Here is a 23,702-nt window from a genome sequence, read left to right on the forward strand (position 1 = left end):
CTCACCAAATATTGATTGTAAGTGCTAGATGTTGCACACACACATTGATATTCAGTAGAGTCAATTTGTTAGACAACATTTACTAGCATATGTTGTTTGTAAAACCATTTCATTTCCTCCTTGCATCAAGTGATCACCAAAATACCATTTGCATTCTTTGATGCTTTCCATCTAGAAAATGGTTGCAATTCCTTTCTATCGGGTATCAAAAGTATCGTTGGATAATAATGAGTTTTATGCAAAAAAATAATATTAGTTTCATTCAAAGATCCTTTTTATTGTTGGTACATGTTTTTTATTTGTTATTGTCACATTATATGATCACATACTTTTGATCAATACATTTTCGGTTGAGGTTGACAACCTCCATTTTTTCATCCACGCTATTAACAAAAGTACTACTACCCTTGTATATTTTACTATTAAGGAATGTAGATTTGATGTTTATTTTCTTAATATTGGCACATCATACTGCATTATTGTTACTTTTTGTCATTAGTTTTTCACCTTCAACATTATGAATATTGTACTTTCAATATTTGGAAAGCAAAGGAATCAAATAATTGACTACATCCATTCTTTTGTTTGTATTGAGTTGTTGATAAAATAACAAGATTTAATAAGGTAGTAAAGTTGCTAAATTCATTGATACACTATATTTTTCATGATAATATAAAAAACAACAAAACCATTCTCACAGATATTCAATTTTGTTTACAAGATGCACATGACAATATTGAGTTTCAACACCTCAAATATTAGCTTCAACTAGATGAACTACAACATAAGAGTCATCATTTTGAACTTGTTCTTGTTCACAACAATTCTCTTTCTGAGTTAGAGAAAGACTCTCATCAACATCCAACACCTCATCAGATGAGTGACGCCATTTCAAGAGAAGCTTTACATGAAGATGCACGGGCTCATCTTATAATTACTAAGGCCATTATAAAACCTTGGGAAGATCTTATCAGAAACAAGAATAGAAGTAGTCTTGGATATGAAAATGATGAGACCTTTCACACTCTAGATTATTCTAAACCAATATAGTTTTAGAGTGTTGGATTCCATCAAGACAACTCATTTTCACCTGCTTCACATTTAATCCACTTCCACATCAGATTTTCATATGCTAGTATTGTGACCAAGTTGGTGACATGTAATATTAGGCTTTTGACCTTCACCATTGTGATAATTATCGAAAATATACTAATCATTGAAAAATATGTTACAGACATGATATTCTTGCAAGAGAAAAAATTCACCCTGGATGGATTACTCCTTAGCAATGGTATTTAACTACTAAGAATATATATTGGTCATACGTCATTACTCATTCTCGAGTATTGACACATCTTTCAATGCATAACTTCTCATATGCTCAGCTTGTATCTAATAAAGGGGGAATTAATGGCCATCTACTAGCTTCTATTATGTATTAATCAAGCCTAAGCCACAATGAGAACCATAGCTTGGAGCCAGAATCATATTTATATAAAAATACAAAGTGATGTTTCATGAGTATGATTTGGTTGGTGGCTAACCTTAAACAACCATTGGGAAAAGACTTTGGTTCCTGCTACCCACTTTATTAGTTTGTTCTCATATTTAAACCATCATTAGCAAGCACTTCCACTTCACATAATACTTTAGCTTCTAGCCATATTAAGAATTATGCCAATAACTACTTCAAGCCAAGTTATGAAGTTGAAGATCAACCTTAAACCACCACTAATAGAAGACTTTGGCTTTTTCTACATAATTTGGTTGTGGTCTCCCTTAAACCACCATTTCGAGAGCACATAATGCCATTGAATGTTATCAACAATTTTATTCCAACTCTCTTCCTTAACTTATATACATGCCTTTGGATTATGGGGCAAACGTTGGAAGCATAATCATCTTGAGTTATGTAAACTTGCCTTATTCATTTGAGAGGAAGGAGAAAAGCCACTTGACAATGGAAACAGTATGAGAAGTTCAAGAGACCTCTTGGAGGATGAAAATCAAGGGCCAATACCTTTGTATTAATATGTATATCTTGTGAATAGAATGCATAACACAATTTATCAAATATGTTTATCACTTTTGTGTCTGTTCACCAGATGCAAGTTTTTTAGTTTTTTAGGATTTATAAAAAAATTTATATATTTGAATTATCCATAGGTTTAAATTAATGATGTGTAATAGTTAAAGCATGTCACGTAGAATAAAAACTTGAAGAAAATTGATAAGACTGTTCATAACTTGAGTGCAAAATAACATAAAATCTTTATGGAAATATCGCAAAGAGAGGAATTAGGTGGATAAAAATTATAATTAAAATAATTTATTTTTGACATTTTAGTAAAAATTAATTTCTTAGAATTAGTTTCTAACATGTCTTGAATACTCATTTTCACATATTTTTTATATTCTATCAGCACTAATAGCCACATAACAAAAAATTATCCTAAGAAAATAAAATTGTCTTGATGTAAATGACGTACATGATGTAAATTTTGTAAATGATGGAATGGCATTAGAAGTTAATGACAGGGGGGATATTTTACAAAAATATGAGGAATATAGTGGAAATAATGTACAAACATACTTTCGATCTATAGTATAAAAATGGGTCCATTGACTCCAAAAATTAGGTTATACATAAAATTTGTGAGTCATTTTAAAGTAATGGTCAATTATACTTGCGAGACTTGCAACAGTTAAAAAATCACAATAAAAAACATGAACCATCTATAAAAGTGTTATTTCGAAATATATTTTTCTATAATATGTTGCAAACACAAACAAATTAAGATTTTCGCTACATTTATTTTGTTATTAATTAAATATTTTTTTATTATGCATTTTATTTTTCATGAAAAATGTAAAATTTCCAAAGGAAAAATGAGGGAAGATAAAAATATATGATGGTAAGGATATCTAAAGATATGTAGAAGGAGATGGTAAAATAAATGAGCATAATTGCATGGCAATACGACACAATCCAATAACAATGTGCATCAATGATATGCCATCATTGATTTATTATTTTATGTACATAAAAATTAATTATTGTATGAAGTATCAATTTTCATTTATTTTGTTTCAAACAAGATAAAAAAATGGAATCCACTGGGGACATAAAATGATGACAACAAGTAAAAGGGTTTTTGCAAAGTTTGTGAGTGCTTATCCTTTTCACTTTTCTTGAGATTTCAGATTTGTTGTGACATTTAGATTTAAATTATTAATTTATTGTCATCCATGTACGTTTTCTAGTAGGTGCTAACATAAAAAGAAGAACCAACGAAGAATTGATGAGAATTGGGTTATTTATGGATTGTGAATATATATTGAAGTACCGAAGGTTAACTAAACAATTTATAGGTAGCTATATTGTGTAACTTGACTCATTTTATAATTAATGAAACAATAAGAAACCTTTTATATTAATAATATTGACTATGCTTAGTCATGGAGTATTAAGCATGAAGTAAACAAAGTATCTTGTCGGTACAATGAAATGTACTTTGAGAGACAGTATGTGGCATGGATTCCAAAGAATTAATATTGTTTATGACATAGTAGTTGTTATGATATTATTATATATATATATATATATATATATATATATATATATATATATATATATATATACTTTTTAAACTTTACTTTTATGCTCGTATATGGAAGATAAAGAGGCAAAACATCAAAACAAATCCTGCAACGAGAACATTAGGTTAAATAACCCAATTACCATATAACCTATTAGTGATGAAGAAATGAAGTGTGCACATAGTTCAAGTTCAAGTGATGAAAGACAATCAATATAATTTGATCTTAATGGAATTTGTATGTCTTGGAATATGTGCCTCTAAACAATAAGGACTTTGTTTAATGCACATAGCATATTGTGACAATTTCAAGAGTACATGTTACAATAACCTTAACGTTTACATCTTTTCTACATTTTGATTAATGTTTACCTTTACATTGTCCCATTTTGTATGACCATGGTATTTTCTTCATATATAATAAAATGAGTTCTTACTGTATTGCATTATCCCACTGTTGTAAAAGTTTTCACTATTGATTAATTAATATATAGAAGATTTAAATTATTATGAATAAAGCATTAGTGAAATTATTATATGAAAACACAAAAAATTACATATAGATGTCACTATTATTATATATAATAGTTGATTAGGAGATGATTAATTGAAATTTTGTTTTAAAAAGAAATCATAAATATATACATATAAGTGCATTGTATTTTTTTGAATTCATTAAATAAGAAGTGCCATAAAGATAAAAGATGGTGGGCTTTATGATTCATACTTCCTAATGCATATTTATTGACATTCCACAACAGTGTTACAATTGTTAGCTTCAACAACATAAATACACGTTTATCATTTCAATTTATCATGGTGTCTATGATTAATATACGCAATGGTGGTTTAAGTATTTCATATGCACGAGTGCTTTACATATAATATATTCACTGATGCTTAGTCACATTGAATGGTATCACCACCTCATTACATTTTTTGAAATTTCATGTCTCTGTAATGCCCCTAGTAATATAGGAACCAATGTGTTCAAATTATCTTAGCATAATTGTGTCATAAAAATGAATGACCGAGTGAGTAATAATTATATGAGCGTTAGTTCTTTGTTAGTGCCTCTAGTTCTATGTACAGCTCAAGGCATGATTATTAACCAACTACTAGCATGTGTTACTAGAACATGTATTGAAAAATAAAACCTCTACAAAAAATTTAACCCACTCCAAGAAAAACAGTTATAGCAAAAGGGCATATATATATATGAAAATTGAGAATGTGTGTAATCGAACATAGTAACTTGGATGCTTTTCTCACATTGGGAGTAAGAATATTCTATATTAACGAACACTCGGACATGGAAAGAATTTACGTTATAAAGGGAATTGATATTAAGGATTCTAGTGAGTTATGCATGCATGAACATCTGCAGAATAATCTTTGAGAAATATAGCCGTGAAATGATCGTAGAGGGATACCAACTATTAAAATTTCTGATTCTCCGCAGCCTGAAATACGGAATTTGTTGGCGCGCCACGGCGTGATCGAAGGGAGTAAATGGAGAGATACACGTTGTTATATATTGAAAGAAGAGTGCATTGTGCTTCTAAAACTTTAAGCACCGGCATTCTTAGAGTACAGTACTAAAATGGAAGAACTCTTTGAGAAATATAGCCGTGAAATGATCGTAGAGGGATACCAACTATTAAAATTTCTGATTCTCCGCAGCCTGAAATACGGAATTTGTTGGCGCGCCACGGCGTGATCGAAGGGAGTAAATGGAGAGATACACGTTGTTATATATTGAAAGAAGAGTGCATTGTGCTTCTAAAACTTTAAGCACCGGCATTCTTAGAGTACAGTAGTAAAATGGCAGAAAGATGGGAAGTAGTGATGGCAAACAGTTGGGCCGAAGATGGCATGGATATCGACAGTGTGGAGATGGAATACAATGACTACCAGACATCTGCCATTACTACATCTACGTCTTCAGTCCACGACATAGTGATGGCAGATGCGTGGACTGAAGATGTAGATGTAGTAATGGCAGATGCGTGGACTGAAGATGTAGATGTAGTAATCGCAGATATAGGAATCTGCGATTGTTTTTATACGTGAAGTATCAAATTATGTAAATGCTTTTCAAATATGTAGTAAAAATGGATATGTTCTTATTTTTTCTCCTTTTAAAGTGATAAGAGGTCAGAGTCTATTATACATGTTACTGTAGCTCATGAAAGATAGTATACACTTTAAAGTGCAATTATGTGAATATAAGAAGTATACTAAAAAATATTAAAATGAAAATATTATGTATATATAATTTTTAAAAACAATGATTTACATTATTTTTTACAAGAGTTTTGTAAGAAAAAAAATACAATAATTATTTTTATTTATTTATTTTATATAGTTATTGAAAATAAAATTATCTATATCTAATAAAATGGTATAATTATTTGAGATATTTTTGGCTAAAGTTTAATTGGTGAAAGATTAGGAAACTGAAATTGGTAGTGAGGGAAAAAAAGTTATGAGGAAATTGGATCTAGCCTAAGTTATGTCCTATATTGGTAAAGCCACATAGTTGGAGGTTACATACTTCCACCCCATTCAATTTACCTCTATCTTGAGGCTTCATTAATTTAAATTTTGACATGACCACTAAAAGAAATTTAGGAATTATAAGATTTGGAGGTGTTTTCAGTATTGGAATTAAAATACCTTAAGAATCTTCTCTAAGAGTTGTGGGACTATAGATAACAATGTGGTGGAGTTCCAAGATTTGGAGAAGGTCTCATAAGGTTATCGAACACTTCAAGTTGATGGAGATTCAAACTTGGATATTAGCATTGTACAAAAGGTAATCTATGGGTACTCATCATGAAATTGGTGAAGAGTTGGAGACTCAATAGGTTAGTTGATAGTATAAGGCAGTTGATTTTGGAGTTGGGTTATGTCGTAATACGACATTAGAGAAGATCCCGAAACAAGGCAACAAATTTCATGGCTAACCTTGGATGCCAGAACAAAGAACTAAGTTTCAACATGAAATGGCCAATTTTGAATTAGGTAAGCTCAACAAACTCTCTCCAACCTATCTTGGATAGGGACAAAGATTTCCCTGATGGGGGTGTTAATGGTGGTTATGAGGTATCCTTGGGGGTTGATCCTGCCACCCTAGGACATGATGGGTATTTATGAAAAAGGAGCATGACCTTTCCCCATAATGCATCTACATGCAATGCACTAGATGGCAAATCTCCAACTATTTATTTGGAGCATCAGTTTAGTTTTTTCCATTCTGTGAGAGAGTATGTAGTAGAGATGAGGTCAAGTCATTAACCTCCCTACTATTGGTGGAAATTATTCACCCTTACACTGAAAGGAATCCATCTACAGGAGTGCCTGGGAATGAGACAGTGTGGTATTTACATGTTTTAGTGTTGAGGAAGAGGTGGTGGGTGCGAATTAGAGTTAGGTGACTAGAAGTCTTAGAGTGACCTAAAACGTATGTAGTTGGAAGTCTATCGATATTCACCTTTTTTACTCACGACAAGCTGGTATAGGTCATTTCCTCTCTCTGAGATTGTTCCTTTTAGTATTTATTTTCTTGGGTCAATTTTAGTTTCTTTCTATAAGCTTGTTTGAGGATTTGGTGGGATGCGGGAAGTGCACGCGTTTGTTCTCTCTTTGTCTTAAGTGGTATATATTATTGCTTCAGTTGAGAGGATTTTATTTTGGTATGTTTGCGATTGTTTTCTATTCTGGTAAGTGGGTTCTAATGAAGGAAATTGATAGCTTGTCGAGAGTCTCTTTTCCCTCCTCCTTTTATTCAGTTTTGAATGTATTGTGAAAAACTTGTTTGTAGAGAATCTTGCGGTTCTATATTTGGTTAATTATTCAGGGGTTTGTGCCTCTGCCATGAGGGAAACTATTTCAGTGGGACTTGAGTCAGGGTATCTTCCAATTACTCTGGTTTGGTATATGAGATTTAGTGACAATTATGTTTGGTGGTTCCAAAGCCCTGGCATGTCGTGGTTGGGTCATTCTCCTATTTCTTTGCAGGTCATGATTGCTATAGCAATTTTTACAAGTGTGGCCCCCATTTTGCACCATGTTGCCCAGGAAACGCATGTGTTGTAGACGGGATGGGGGAAGCAACCCGTAAGGTTAACTAACAATGAGGCTTTTCACTCATAATTCTGCTACTACTTATTTTAATGTTGTCCCTCTAGAGGAAAGGAGATAAATTCGTAATTTGGAAAATGAAATTGGAGTGGAAAGGAGATTCTACTTTGACTCTGAAAAAATGTATGAGGTATCTTCTTGGGTACCATACCATGGTCAAACTAGGGGACAGAAAAAGCAGTATTTGACCTTTGTAGCTTTGCATTGGTAGATCAAGGCACTGTTGGGATTGTTCGTCAAAGATAAATAGGTTGAATGGTATAATGTGTTTGATTCTTTAGAGGACATCTAGAGGATGCTAAGGAACCAAAGCTTGACCTTGGATAGGCTAGATGCAAGGTTGGCCCATGTAGAGGGAGACATACAATGTGACTCTTACACTACTGCACCTCCCAAATCGAGTGTTGGGGACCTATGGTGAAGTAAAATTATAAGTGCAGACACGAAAGAATTCCTCTAGCCTAATAATGGGCCTAGCCACAACAGATACATTCTATGGAAGATTTCCTTAGGTTACAATCAATCAAGAGGGCCTACCTCTTGGTCACTTATCCTACTTGATGATGTCATCGCTTGCTCGCTCCAGCAATCTCTCGCTTCCTTCTTCAAGCTCCTGAAACAAGTAAACAACAACAACACACAAACATAATAATAGACAAATTGCAATTCAGTCGACTTAACAAGTCAAGAAACATTAAGTCGTGAATATGAAATATTACAAAACATGTAGGAAATGAATCGATAGTTGCATATATTAATATCAAAGAGAGATTACAACCATTCGTCTAGATGTTGTAGTCTTCCTCTGACAAGACCAGGTTCCCACACACTCCTACTAGAATTCCATGATGGCCTCAATCAACAATAGTTTTAAGGCTCTTCCCTTGAGACTTCACTCCAAACCAAAACACGCTTCTCCCTAACACAACTAGATAACTACAACTAGTAATAGCTTTCTTGTCTACTCCAAACCAAAATATCATCAACACTCAACCAGCAACTCAGCAATTATCAACTGTGACTATAACATTCAAACACTCTAGTTTGTGCTTCAGAAGAAGGGAGGTTTTTATAGGAAATATGAATGGGAGATGGATCATCTTCTTATGGGATAAGGACTTATCGCTTGAGGTAATTCCATCGTTATAGGGGAAAGAAGCCCAAACTGTCATCCTCGACCCCATCTGGCCAAACCATTTACCTGACTTTCGTTATGGAGCTTCTAGAGCTAGAAGCTTCAGCTCTACTTTAAAAAACATTCCATAATAGGACCGACGCGACTAGAACATAGCTCGGTCTCTCCGGTTAGCACAAGGAGTATTTCTAATCTCTACACATAAGGGCGGGGCAGACAAAGGCCGTTAGCTCCGATCTTGTAAACTAGGCAAAACAGGAGTTTCACGAGAAATGGTACAAAATGGAATTTATCTGCTCATGAAGAGGGACACAATGGGAGATTCTTCATGAAGGCAAAGCATGTGGGGTTCAATATAGAGGTCCTCCAAGATCAAGGAATAGGGAGTACGGGGACAGTGACAAAATGTTGTGTAACAGGACCTTGCTCCCATACTTCTTTTGAATATGAATGATGCATATGCATGTTAACATTTTAGTTTTCTGCTATTTTCTGGTGAAGATATCCCAACAAGCAGGGACTTTGTAATCTCGATTTAGTAGTATGGCTTCTTTTTGGAATGGGGATTAATTAGTAAAGTTTTAGTCTATGGTACCTTTGTATTCCTGTCTTTGTATCCCAAGAAAATCATAGAGAACTCCTCTACTAGATAAATGTAACAAACATGTTCTTTTGAGTTTATTTTGATAATATAAAGTATTAATTTACAGAAAAAATAGCACAATTATTTAATTCGTAATATTTTTATTATTAAAAAATTAATAATAAGAATAATAATAATAACTTTATGGTCAAGTCAAACCCCCAATTGGTGAATGAGACTCCCTTATTTGTGGGAAAAGGGACTTATCTCCACCGAGAAGTTTGACTACTAAAGTCTATTGCATGTGTACATAATCTACCCCCCTTTGAATTTGAACTGGTGACCTCTTAGGAGGAAACATGTCCTCTTAGTCATTAGGCTCACTCAAGTTGTAAAATGAATATAATTATTATACCTACAAGGCATGATATTATGCATTAGATTTTTCCCTTAGACCAAGTATTACTTTGTTTTTTACTAAAATATTTTGCAACCTCTCCATAGTTTAACATTATGGATTGATTTTTTTATTTTTTATTAATATTGAAAATTATTTATCTCCGATATGATTGGTCCATGTCTTATTCTGTAATGATTATTATCATAGCCTTTGCATAACACATTTCCCTGTGGATAATTTCCTCATATTTTTTTGTCGTAATTTTTGGATGCAAATTAAATATTTATGCCATGAGTTTTAGATACTTTTATATTTTTTGTTGTTAAGCTTCATAGGAAACGACAAAAAAATAGAATTCTTAAATACAAAAACTCAATTTTTAATATTTATATTTTTTTTAAGGAATATATTCAACCTATCTTTCACAAATATATCTAACAAGAAGATCTACCATTTAAAATATATCTATCTATACTTTACATAGAAAATGTAAAAAAAATAAAATGGAAAACCTTCTCAACAAAAACATTGTCACTACAATAATACATTATTATTAACGTTGGGTAGGATTGGATTCTCCACCACCACAATGCCGAGTTACAATTAACAAAATACCTCAATATACCAATTATTAATACCTAAATTGACTTGATACTAAACATTAACACTAAACTTTAATTCAATATTTTTACTTTAATTTAGCTTAACTAAGTGGCAAGTACTAGCAACCATGTAGTGCTTGTTTACTATATAACAATTATATGTGTAATAAAAATTGCATTGAGATGCACTCTATAGTAATTATATGTGTAATAATAATTGTGTTGAGAGGCATTTTATAACCTAGTATGGGGGCGATGTTGTAGTGGTGCAAATGTAAATAATAAAAGGTTAAAGTATGCGGGAGATGTCTTAGCACCCATGTAATCATTCAAATGTTGGCTAAAATAATAATAAAAAAAAAGAAATTAAAAAAATTCAATTGAAGTGACAAAACCCACTCTTGCTAACCATAATTATCTTCATTTCTTGACTAGTGATAAGAAGAAAATGAACATTGTGAAGATAAGAACTAATTCTCATGAGCTTCAAAGTGAAACTGGGCATTGTTCTATTCCTAAAACACACTAGGATGAAAGAATCTATCACCTTTGGAATACGAGGGTTGAAGATGAAAATCAGTTTCCCTTGGATTGCCTGACTCGTAATCACATCCATTCTCCTTTCCAAAAAGGTTGCCACACTAGAAACCATTTTGACTTGTTAAGTTAGAAAAACTATAATGATCTAGGAATGCTTCTTGCCTTCTCTTTGACAATAGAAATAAAACATTAGAGAGTCTCAATTAATCTATTACTTTATTAATTTCTAATAGACCACATTAAGTCTTAGTGGACATTAATCATCACCATCATAAATAAAAGTACAAATAATTTTGTAGATCCATATTATCATATAAAATAAAATAATTATTTTGTAACCATATATTTTTTGTGAATCAACTGTTTCCATTAAATTATGCCATTTTTACATCATGGACAACACATCTTCCAAATATTAAAGGCCTCACTCCTACTAGATTTATTGGCCAGTAGATATAAGAAAAACTACATAGATGGTAACAACAAAAAATAATTAGACCCAAGACCAATAATCCACAAGGACCAAAATTGCCCAAAAGATAAAATGAATATCACCATCCTCAATATGAAACTAGATTTCCTAGAGCTTGAATGTCCCACTAAACCTCTAATGGGTGTCAGAATTCCTCATGAACATGGGACTCCATATTTTCCGTTATCCCTTCGAAGTGATCCAATTGCTCATGAATCCACCTGAGAGTGATATTATGAATTCCTTTTAAGCCCTGCTTGCTCTTCCTTCCAACAATCGGGAAGACCATGTCAGAGGGAAGCCCTTTGTCCCAATAGTAAACAACAACTATACCTTCCATGTCATGCTCCCCCAATATAAAACTCCACCGATCAACACTTTATTTAAGAATGACTCGTCTAGGTGCACTAACCAACTGGAACCAACACCTTGTAGAAAAAACCTCCTCCCACAACTAAATCCACCACTTTCTCACATGGCTTCCATCTCCCAGACAAAACGAAACCCTCCCCTTTGGAGTAGTCGAAGGGCCTCACTCTTCTAACAGCACCACACCACCACACCACTTCTCTTCCCTCTCGCTACAATAATATACAATGATAGTAGTCCCAACCTTACATCCAACTTCCTTATTCTACCTCCCATTCCTTACAAGGTCGTACGTGACAAAATCAATAGGAAAAAACTAGGCCCAGAAGATTGAAAGAACAACAAACCACCATGACAAAAGTAATAACACAAAAAAGCTCCCACACTCAAATGATAGAGGAAACTACTATTGTTGGGATAATAAGACCACCCACATCGCATCGTGATTCCTCCATTCAACCCAACACATTCACCATAACTTATTTCAAACATAAACTTCCTATAGAAAAAATCTACAATCAGTAGAGAAAACGAAATTACCTTCTTAAAGGCTTGAATTGTTATGTCTTGGGCTTGATTGGTAACTAGACAACCTTTTTACACCTTGACCTACCAAACTATTAAACCCTCAAAATAATTGCTACGACATGGGGGAAAACCACCCAATCCAGACCTTGGTTAGTAGCTCTTTTTCTGTTTGGTGCAGTGGCTCCGACTGCGGATAATCAGACTAATTCCCCAATGAGATTTTTATAGTGTTGATGGGGTGATATATGATGTAACGGGGGAATGATTTAAGCTAAGTGTAATCTAATATAAACTACTAAACACATGCATATATCCTAGTTTCAACACTATTTGAATATAAATATACCTGGGAATAAAACAAAGTATGTGATCTACAATAATGTCCTATAGAAATTGGTAATAAAGATCGTTCAACTGCAATACGAAGCGAAATCGTTTAACAATAATCATTTTGGATATATAATTAGCTAAAACGATTGTCAAAGATATATCGCATATAAATCGTTCATGTATTCATAATAAAGTCAAAGCCAACATCATACAAAAGTGCAATAATGCTAACTATATTTTAGAATTTCATACATAAAACAATTGAAAGAAGAATTATTGACTGATACATAAATAAAATAAGATCAAAAGATAAAAGTGCCATATATGACGATTCCTGCTCATGCGCTTCAACAATATTGATTTAATTCCAATCAATCCAACATATTATAAGAGTAAAAAAGTGCATTTCAGTAGAGCATGCTAAACATTTAAGAGAAAATAGATCTTGTTCCATTTATTCCATAAGAACCTCGTCAAAGGCACAAAAGTGCATGTTTTGAAGAATGTTTCTGATAAAATTTCTGGACCCCTCTCTAAATTCATGAGAGGGGTTTAAATACTAAAATATAGGTCTTAAAATAGATTATACATAAATAATTGAGGAGATTTAAATGACCTGCCTCAGATTATGCAAAAATAAAACTAAAAAAAAATAAACTAAGAGACTAAATCCTTTGCATTCGATCTTTGAGATCGCAAATATATGTCATAGGCTTGAGCTATGTCAGTTGGTTGATCGCAGATTTGAACTGCCCAGTAATATAGCATCTATTAGTGCTGGAACGATTTTTTTGTGTGGAGGTAGTTAAGCATCACAAGGTCATCCACTGGCTGTATGGTTTCACTAAGAACTACCAGTATGCTTCCTAGTTTAGTTTTCCCATATGTCTGATCACCTCCTCCTTTTCTTTTGCTGCCTACCTCCACTGTTGCTCTAATTTTTTGGCATTTGGAAGAAATCCTGGTATAGACTCTGCAACCAGGTTGGCACCATGTAGATTGTTCTTGATGGCTTCTACGATGCTCTTTGTTGTTGCTTCTATGACTGTTGTTTTCTTTTCTACTTGCTTGAGTCGTGAATCCCAATCTGGGAACAAGATGTCTTAGTGTGATTCCTCAACCTTTGGTAAATTAGCCTTTATCCCTTCTTCTGATTCTTGCTAGGTAATAAAGTCAGAAACCCTTTTATGGATTTCGTCATACTCAAGTCTCATGTTGACAACTTGGCTTGTTAGCTTATCCCTGATCTCACAATAAGGACTTATTTGCGAGATTTTCTGGCATAGAACTTCCTTTTGCTACATTAGTTGGGAGCTAATATTGAGTGCTTCCTTTATGAACTCATCGATTTGCAGATTTTATTTATACTTATCTATCATGGCTTGTATTCATGCATCTCTTTCCTCTAGGATGACCTGATGTTGTATTTGTATCTTTTCAAATTCATGTTGGAGCTAGGCTACTTGTAATTCTGCTTGTTGATTGGATTTCTCCTGAGCTAATTGTTATTCCAACAGCAGAATATTTTGTTCATTTTCTCTAAGCAGCATTTGGACCTCTGTCACTTTGTCAATAGTTGTCGTAGCATATGCCCTTGCAAATTGCGACAATCTTGTGAGGTTTTCAGATGGGTCCATGGGCGAGTCTTTCTATACAATGTCCATTGGTTCATTGTTGGGAGTTGTAATAGCTGCAACATCTAGCTTTCTCTTCTTCCTTTGTCTCTTAGCAACAGCTTTGTGAGGAAGACTATAAATAATTTCTGAAGTGGGGGTGACAGGAATGACTTCAACATCCTGAGTGGCTACATTCTTCTCCACTGTTATTTCTTCATTTGACTTGTGTTGTGGAGTTTGTATCTCAGATGTTTGTTCATCTGTATGAAGCTTCTCGTTGAAATTCTCCCATTCCTTTTCCAAATCAATAATAGGGGGTTTTGCTGACTGAGTGGAAGTAGAGTGAATTTCTACCTGTTTCTTTGTCAAGGTTCTCTCGGTTGTCTCTTCTATATTTTCGACTATGTCCCTTTCAGACTCTTTATTTTTATTGCCTCCCCAATTTAGAGACTTCTTATATGAGTGCTCTGAATCATGAGTAGACCTCTCATGGGTCTATGATTCAAAATTTTCTTCGAAATTTTCTTTGGAGCTGTCCTCCAAGCTTACACTCGGAGTTTTCTCCCTTATTGGTTCAATCTGTAATAGGTCCAATGGGACCTTCTTTAATCTTCTATTTTTGTACAGATGAAAAGCTTCAACATCATCTAGGGAAAAAAGTAGTTATTCCATATGCGTCACATCTGAAAATGGTTCTTTTTGTAAGAATAGGTCATCGAAGGTGTCTTCCTCATGGGTGAATGGTTTCACTTTCACCATAGTAGTGAAGTTCTTAACAGTGCCATTTGGGTCATACTGCATTACTGGTTCTATCAGTTTGGCTACATTTCTGAAATCATGTAGTGAAACCGCACTACATTACAATGGAAATGTAGGCCAAATAACCTTCTTCTGTTCTTTCAACCCATTTCTCATCCCACCTTCCCTTGTCATTTGGTAGGCTATCTCCCTGGCCATTAACTTGTCGGGGACATAGTATGGAAGGACATGCAGTGAAGAAATTTCCCAAATACTCTGATATAAGTAAATGTCTACTCCCCAAACAATCTTGCTATAGGAAAAATATCCACTTCAGCTTCTTTGGAAAACCTAGGGGCAATTGCATTATAGAGTTGTTTATGGATGGGTAGCATAAATCCTTGACAAAAGTTGTAAAAATAGGGGTAAAACTGAGACTCTCACAAAATCTTATGGTACACATGGATAGAAAGCGGGTCTTGCACAATCCACTTCCATCACATAATAGGAAATTTAGAGCTAAAACAGATTGCATCCATTACAAAGGCACTCATGAAAAATGGGGGATAAACCCTTAAAGGGGGACTCCTCTTTCTCCTATACTCAATAATTTCTTTCGCCAAATTACCAGATAAAATTTGAGCCCAATTCATTATTGTTGCATTCACAACTGCTTCTATTAATGGCAGCCACTCCAGGGAAAATTTGGTGCTATCAGGCTTACCGAACAATCTACATAGCATGACTACTGCAAGAATATAAGTGTGCAAAATAGATGTCGTAGAATACATAACCGTCTTATCCTATTTTGTCTTTCTTTTGTTTTCTATCCAGGCCCGCATAATGTATGTTGGGTCTTCATTGTCCTTAGTAAATTTCTTGAGGAACTATTTATTGTAGAGATTTTGTGGCTCTGGCAGATTATACATAAGTCGTAGGTTGTCTGCTGAAAAAGATCCCATAACCCCCTGCCTACAATTCTTGAATTCTCTGTCCAAGACGTCCACCACGTCAATTATCCACTTGACCATATCTATGTATGGGATTATCTTCGGCCTTGCCACTATGCAGTGTAGAAACGAGCATGTTACCGTGAAAAGAAGCGTCGAAGGAAACATGAGCATCGAAAGTGGCTTTTACTACCAAAGGCCTTGGTTTCTCTTCTTCTAACAAATCATACATGGTTTCCCATGTTGAAGTTCCTCTGTCTCTACTACACGTAGTATCAAATAATAGAGGGATCATTTCTGACTTTTCAAACATGGCTCCCTTTCCCTTCTTCGCCCTTTCTCCTAACATTTCTTGCTGCGGATTTTTCCTGAAATGGTGAAAAGCAGAAGAAATTGGATAGACACAAGTGAGAATGAAAATAATAATAAATGGTACAGATAACCTTGAAATGGTGACAACAAAGGAGTTTTAGTTAAATGCAAATGAAAATATATCGTATCATGTCGAGCTACTTTTCAAACATAAATGCCAGTAACCCATTGTAAATTCCCACTAATGATTTGTTATCACTACCTTTATTGCTCATTAATGTTCCACATCATAAAACATGAATACAACTTTTTGAGGTTATGAGATTTGATTTGCGAAAATTTCAATTTTGCGATTGTGATGCAATATTGCAAATCACATTATCGCGTAATTGATTATGTGCTTTCTTTAAAGTTCCTTAGTTATCTGTGGGATGTGAGATGCACGAGGTTCTTTATTGTTTTTTAAAGCATAGCTTGTTTAATGGGATTTTACCCTTTAAATCATTTTTCATTTGCGTAGCCGAATTAAGTGTTACTTTATAACATAGGCTCCACTTGGGTCGGGGCTTTTATCGCATTTCACAACATTGTGTGGTTTGTAAGATTTCAAATCTTCCTTAAGTATTTCTGACGTGATGCAATAAGTTTGACCATCACATTGCAATATCGCATTTCACATGATTCAACATACTTCGTGAGGGCGTGCCCTTTATGCAATACGAGCTTTATTTCAAGAGGAAATGCCTTAGGACCTAGTTTTTAATGAAAAAACCTAATGATATCTAGGTTAAGCATGGTGATTCCTTTAGATTGCATTTCACGTGTTTTTCTTGTTAATAAGGCTTTTGACACACTCGGTTCATTGATATGCGAAAAGGCGAGTATTGCTAGCTTTCACAAAGGGTTTTGACTTGATATCTTGTTTTATTCCAAGAATTTAAAAGGATGTGTCTAAATGCTAAATTTGTTTTTTGGAATGATTTTTTAAGGGTCCCCATTTATTGATAGCATATTAGCTGTTATATTAATAAATGGAGGGGTTATTGAATAGCACAACAATTTGCGATTCGCTGGAAGAACCAATTATCTTTGATAGTTTTTTGAAATTTCTAAAGACATCCAAAATAAAGGTAGTTCAAAAAATAAAATACATGAAATATAACATAAGTAACATTTCTCTAAATAATAAAAAAAAAATCTACTTAATTATCATCCATTTAATTATCCTCTTCAATATGAAAATTGCTTTGTCTACATTAGCCATTACTTGGTTTTAAAGATAAAAAAAGGGGACTCTCACAAAGCAACTTTTAGGTGTACTCAATTGTCATAGGTAGAACCTCTGCTGCCAGCAGGCATCCATATCCTTGATAGGGTTACCTTTTAACGAACAATGATTCAGTATGCAAATTTCTAAAGATAAGTTCAGATTCATATACTTACTTTCTTTTTCTGTTTTCTAAACAATTCTCTTTTCTTTAAAATTTTCATTTCTCTCCTTAAAGGCCATTGTCTAGGTTTGGTGACCAAAATTGACAATGCCACTCACTGGTTGTAACTTAACTGGACAAGTTGGCTCTTGATGAGACCCTTTGGCTTTTGATTGATACAATCTCAAGCCATTACCATGTTTTGATATGCATTATTGGTAATGTCAGCTAGTTATTTCCCTATGAGCATGGTAAGTCAGCTCTTGATGAGACCTCTTATCCTTTAAGTTTAAGCATATTTTAGAATTACATTCTAAAAAATGAAAGCTAACTAGATGGGGAGAGTCATTGACTTCTTAAGATGTTCTGGATGACAATTATAGAGTTAAAGATGCTTTTCTGTAGAGATTCGTTGATTTGTTATAGATACTTTTCTTAATTGATTGTAGAACAAATGTTCTTGTACAAATTTGAGTTTCATCAAAGGATAACTACTTTTGGTAGAGGACAAGCAATTTCAGAGAGATAGAACTTAGCTTATGTTTCGAATGTAAAAAATGTTTTCTTAATAATCTCTACTTATACAAGAGAAAAGTCAAAATATAAAAAAGACTATTATTATAAAGGCCAAGAGTAAATGCTACTGAACATTTTTTTTCCTAAAAGGTAAAAACAATAATATACAATGAATAGAAGAGGTTATCTCCTATGAAAAATATTTTTTCAGGATTTTCCCATTAACAGGCAGAGAATCTCTCTTGCATGATAGGTATTGCAATAAAAAGGTTGATGGCCCTAATTATTCCACAATATGAAATGATCCAAGACACATTCATTGGAATTTGGTATGTTTACCTTTTTCCTCGTGTGCTTTATCCCATTTTAATAACAAGTCTTTGAGTTGGAAGGATTTTGAACTTACAAAATTTGCATCAAAAGAAGATTTGACTAACTGTTGATGATGTGCATGTGTGATTTTGGCCTTTTCTCTTTCTTCTTCGAGCTTAAGGATTTGTGATTATCTCCCTTTCATAGAAGACAAAGGAGTTTCTTCAATAAATTGAACTAGGGCTAGAGAGGGAAGAGCTACATTTGTACGAAGGACAACCTATTTCCCATAAACCAAATTGAAAGGAGAAGTGCCTATTGAGGTTTTTTTTTATTCGATCTACACATAGAGAAAATATTAAATATTTGTGCCAGTTTTTCTAACTTTAATCAATGGTTCATTTAATAATTCTTATGAGATTTTTGTTTGTAGATTCGGCTAAGCCATTTCCCTGAGGATAATAGTTAGTAGAGTATTTAAGTTTAAAACCTCTTTAAAGAGCAAATTCTATCATAGTATTTCCTGAAAAATAAGATGCATTATCAAACATGAGGGAGATGGCAGACCAAATCTGGTGATCATAAACTGGTCAATAAAGTCAATGATGTTTTTAGAATTGGCTACCTTAAGTGGAATTGCTTCCACCTATTTTGTGAAGTAATCAGTTGCTATAAGGATATATTTATGCTACTTTGAAGAGAGATGAATGATCTCAGCTATTATATCCAATCCCCATTGTTCAAATGGTTATTCAATGTTGACTGGCTGTAATGGTAATGCGGGTTTCCTCTGTCTCACACACTACTACATAAAGGAGGACTTTAAGACAATATTTGAGACAATTTTTGGGTAAATTGTCTTAACTTGAGACAAAAAAAAACTTGTGTATTGTCTTAAATATTGTCTTTAAGTAGTTGTCTAAAAAATTATTGTCTTAAAGATTATTGTCTTCAAAATTATTGCCTTAAAGATATTGTCTTAAAAGAAGTTGTCTTAAAAATTTGTCTCTATAAAGACAATATATAACACAAGAATTATTGTCTCTTAAGAGACAATTTCATTTTTGTCTCTCTAGAGACAACACTCAGATTAGAGACAATCTGTCTTTAATAGTAGCTATTGCCTCTCTAAAGACAATACAATTTCTATTTAAAGAGCACTTTCATCTCTCTAGAGAATATATAAAACAATGAATCCAGAAATATCTCACCATCAAAATAAATCGATATAAAAAACATTTAATTAAAATTAAACTACAAAATCGTTGATTAATTCATGTTAGCACACAATGGAATCGAACCACCAACCTCTTGCTTGTAAGGCAAGCACTCTTCCATTGAGCTAGCACACTTTAAAGAATTACGTGAAGAGTTATGGCAATCCTAAAAACTACATTTATAGCCATTGATTAAAAAAAATTAGACACATGATCTATAATCTTTATAAAAAACTATAATCATGCAAACCATATTTTTAACTTACTAAAGCTAGCGATTACCCCAAAAGGTATAGAGAGAGACATATTATATCTCTAGCAAAAAATTTCAAAATCTTCTATTAGTATACAGTTAAATGTTCATGTATACAGGCTATCTTTCTATAGTCGCATATCCCTATGTTGGGATTTCACCCCATGTTAAGACTTCTTTTTGTTCATCTTCTTCTCCACACATATAACCAAGCCGACCTAACAATAATAATATAAAGGAACAAAAATAAAAATAGAGGGATTTTGTGGGGCACAATAATAACAATATGGGGACAATAGGGGCACAACAATATTAATAAGGGATACAACGACAATAGTAATGGGGGAATCACTAGTATTATAGGGACCTAACATTCCCCTCTCCTTCAAAAAAGTGTTGTCCTCCACGCTTAAGTAGTTCTAGATGCTTCTGTATAAAATTCTCATCCTCCCATATGGAATCTTTAGCAGATAAGTTCTTCCACTTGATGAGATACTCTGAAATTGATTGATTTCGTGGTTCTCAAGTTCTTGTTTCTGTGACTTCTTCCGGTTCCAATATAATTTTTCCTTCCACGTCAAGTTGTGGCAATATTGTTTGAACTGGGAGCTTGTCACCTATAACCTTATTTAAACATAAAACATGGAAAACTGGGTGCACTCGAGAAGCTGCAGGAAGCTCCAATTTGTATGCCATAGTACAAATCTTTTGCAACACCTTGTACGGACCATAATACTTTGGTGATAATTTATTATCCTTCTTAGCTTACTTGAGGGACATTTTTTTATATGGTTGCAACCATAGAAATACCCAGTCACCTACATCAAAGCATCTTTCACTGTGATGTTGATCTTCCTGTTGTTTCATTCTATTTTGTGCCAACGTGAGGTTATCCTTTAAGAGTTGGAGAACTTGTTCTTGATGCTCAATGTGATGTTCCACTACTTGAACCTTAGAATTTTCTCTTAAATATGATGTGATGGATGGTGGATGATATCCATAAAGTGCCATAAATGGGGTCATTTTTGTTGTAGTATGGAAGGAAGTGTTATACCACCATTCAGCCAGAGGAAACCATTTGACCAATTTTGTTTGTTTATCAAATACAAAGCAACGAAGATATCCTTCCAAACATTTGTTTACTATCTCAGTTTGCCCATCAAATTGAGGATGATAATATGAGTTATGAGCTAACTGAGTACCAAGACAAGAAAATAATTCTGTCCAAAAATTTCCAGTGAAAATGGGATCTCTATCACTTACAATAATCTTTCGGTTTCCATGTAGCTTTTGCATTGTTTCCATAAATGCACTAGAAATTGTATTGGCCTTAAATGGATGTGATAATTCACAAAAGTGTGCATACTTGGTAAGTCTATCAACTACCACCATGATGAAACTCTTTCCTTTAGACTTGGGTAAACCTGTGATAAAATCCATCGAAGCCTCCTCCCAATGTTGGCTTGGAATGGATAAAGGTTGTAATAGACCTGGGGTCTTAATTGTTTCAACTTTATTTTGTTGGCAAACCAAACATTCTGCCACAAACTTTTGAATATCCGATTTAAGGCTATCCGAAAAGAATTCCTTCCTAATCCTGTGATAATTTTTTAAAAATCTTGAGTGCCCTCCTAAGGGAGAAGTGTGCAATTCCATAAGAATATTTTGTTTGAGTTGGGAATTCTTACATAGATATAAGCGATCTTTGTACCATGACGAATAATTTTTCGAGCTAAATGTATTAGATGTACTGGAATATTTTTGTAACTTTTGAATAAGTGCCCACACTTCTTCGTCATTCTTCCATTCCTCCCTTGCTTCATTTATCCAATCTGGTTGGATAATAGAAATGGCATACAATAATGCTTCCACGTCCTTATCCTTTCTTGATAGTTCATCTGCCACAACATTTCGCTTCCCTTTTTCGTAGATGATTTTAAAGTCATAACCCAACATCTTTGTGACCCATTTTTGTTGCTCTTCAGAGGATAATCTGTGTTCTAAAAAGTGTTTAAGACTATCATGATCTTCTTTTACCTTGAAGTGTCTTCCCATTAGGTAGGGTTGCCATTTCTTTAGTGCATGTAGTATTTCCAACATTTCCTTCTCATAAATAGCTTTTTGTAAATACTTTCCCTTGACTGGATGACTTTCGAAAGCAATGGGTCTTTCAACTTGCAATAAAACAGCACCAATTCCATTTCCTGAGGCATCACATTCCACAATAAAGGTTTTTGTGAAGTTTTGTGTAGCTAAGACCGGTTCTTGGCACATTTCCTCTTTAAGATGTTCGAAAGTCTTTGTTGCTTTTGGAGTCCATGAAAATGCATCTTTCTTCAATAACGTTGTTAGAGGTGCTTCTATCCTCCCATAATTCTTAACAAACTTGTGATAATACCCTATCAACCTGAGAAATCCTCGTAGATGCTTTATGGATGTTGGGATTTTCCATTCGTTAATGGCTTTAATTTTGCTACGATCTACCTTAACACCTTCATGAGATACAATATGACCGAGATATTCCACCTCTTGTATTCCAAAGAAACATTTGGAGCGTTTTGCATATAATTATTTCTCCTTCAATAGTTTGAGCACCCTGTCAACATGTTCAACAGATCCTTCCAAGACTTGCTGTAGATTAGTATATGATCAAAAAATACTAACACAAATCTTCTAAGGAAGGGTTTGAAAATGGAATTCGTCAAACCTTGAAATGTAGAAGGTGCATTGGTAGGGCCAAAAGGCATGACCAAAAATTCATAATGACCCTCATGAGTTCTAAATGTTGTTTTCAGAATGTTTTCAGTCTTCATTCTGATTTAATGATATCCTGAATGAAGATCCAACTTGGTGAAGTAAAATGATCCATGCAATTCATCCAATAATTCATCAATGACAGGAATGGGAAATTTATCTTTAATAGTGAGCTTGTTGAGCTCCTTATAATCTGGACACATGCGCCAAGATCCATCCTTCTTATGCACCAATACTATTGGAGAAGAGAAAGAAATTTGACTAGGTCTTTATGCACCAATACTATTGAAGAAGAGAAAGAACTTTGACTAGGTTGAATTATACCAGCCTCTAGCATTTTTGCAACCATACGTTCAATTTCACTCTTTTGGGCATAAGGATATCTATACGACTTGATGTTTGGAGGAACACTTCCTGGAATCAAATGAATAGCATGATCATGATCACGAATAGGTGGGAGACCTTTGGAGTCTGAAATACCTTGGAATGATTGTCCAAGAGTTTTTGGAGATCTAGAGATATAGATGATTTCACTGTGGAAACATCTAGTTAACATAATTATGCAATTACACCTCGTTGTTCCTTCTTTAGAAGCTTTGTTATACTGTTAGAGTTGATTATCTTTCCTGGTTTCCCTTTAATACCCCTTAATTCAACTTCCTTTCCTTCCGCAGAAAATTTCATGAAAAGTTCTTGAAAATTAAAAGCTATTGTACCCAAGCATTGTAGCCATTAGACTCCTAGTACAACATCAGCACCACACGTTGGAATGGAAAGCATTGGACTATTCAATACATATTATCCCATGGATAGCTTGATATTATGGCACTTTCCAGAGAAATTTATGGCTCCTCCACTTGCAACCATCACTTGACACTCTGGTGCTATATATAAGAAGCA

At 33.9% G+C, this 23,702-nt stretch overlaps 1 pseudogene; it reads left to right on the forward strand.

Annotated features, from left to right (window-relative positions):
• Nucleotides 1-5,423: 5,423 nt before the first annotated feature.
• The window catches only part of LOC149264647 (L-ascorbate oxidase homolog), a 42,195-nt pseudogene continuing 23,916 nt past the window's right edge, over nucleotides 5,424-23,702 (forward strand).

Source organism: Pinus tabuliformis, chromosome 6 (assembly GCF_031772625.1).
Source record: "Pinus tabuliformis cultivar Carrire ecotype Pingquan chromosome 6, CPIR1, whole genome shotgun sequence".
Taxonomy (NCBI): domain Eukaryota; kingdom Viridiplantae; phylum Streptophyta; class Pinopsida; order Pinales; family Pinaceae; genus Pinus; species Pinus tabuliformis.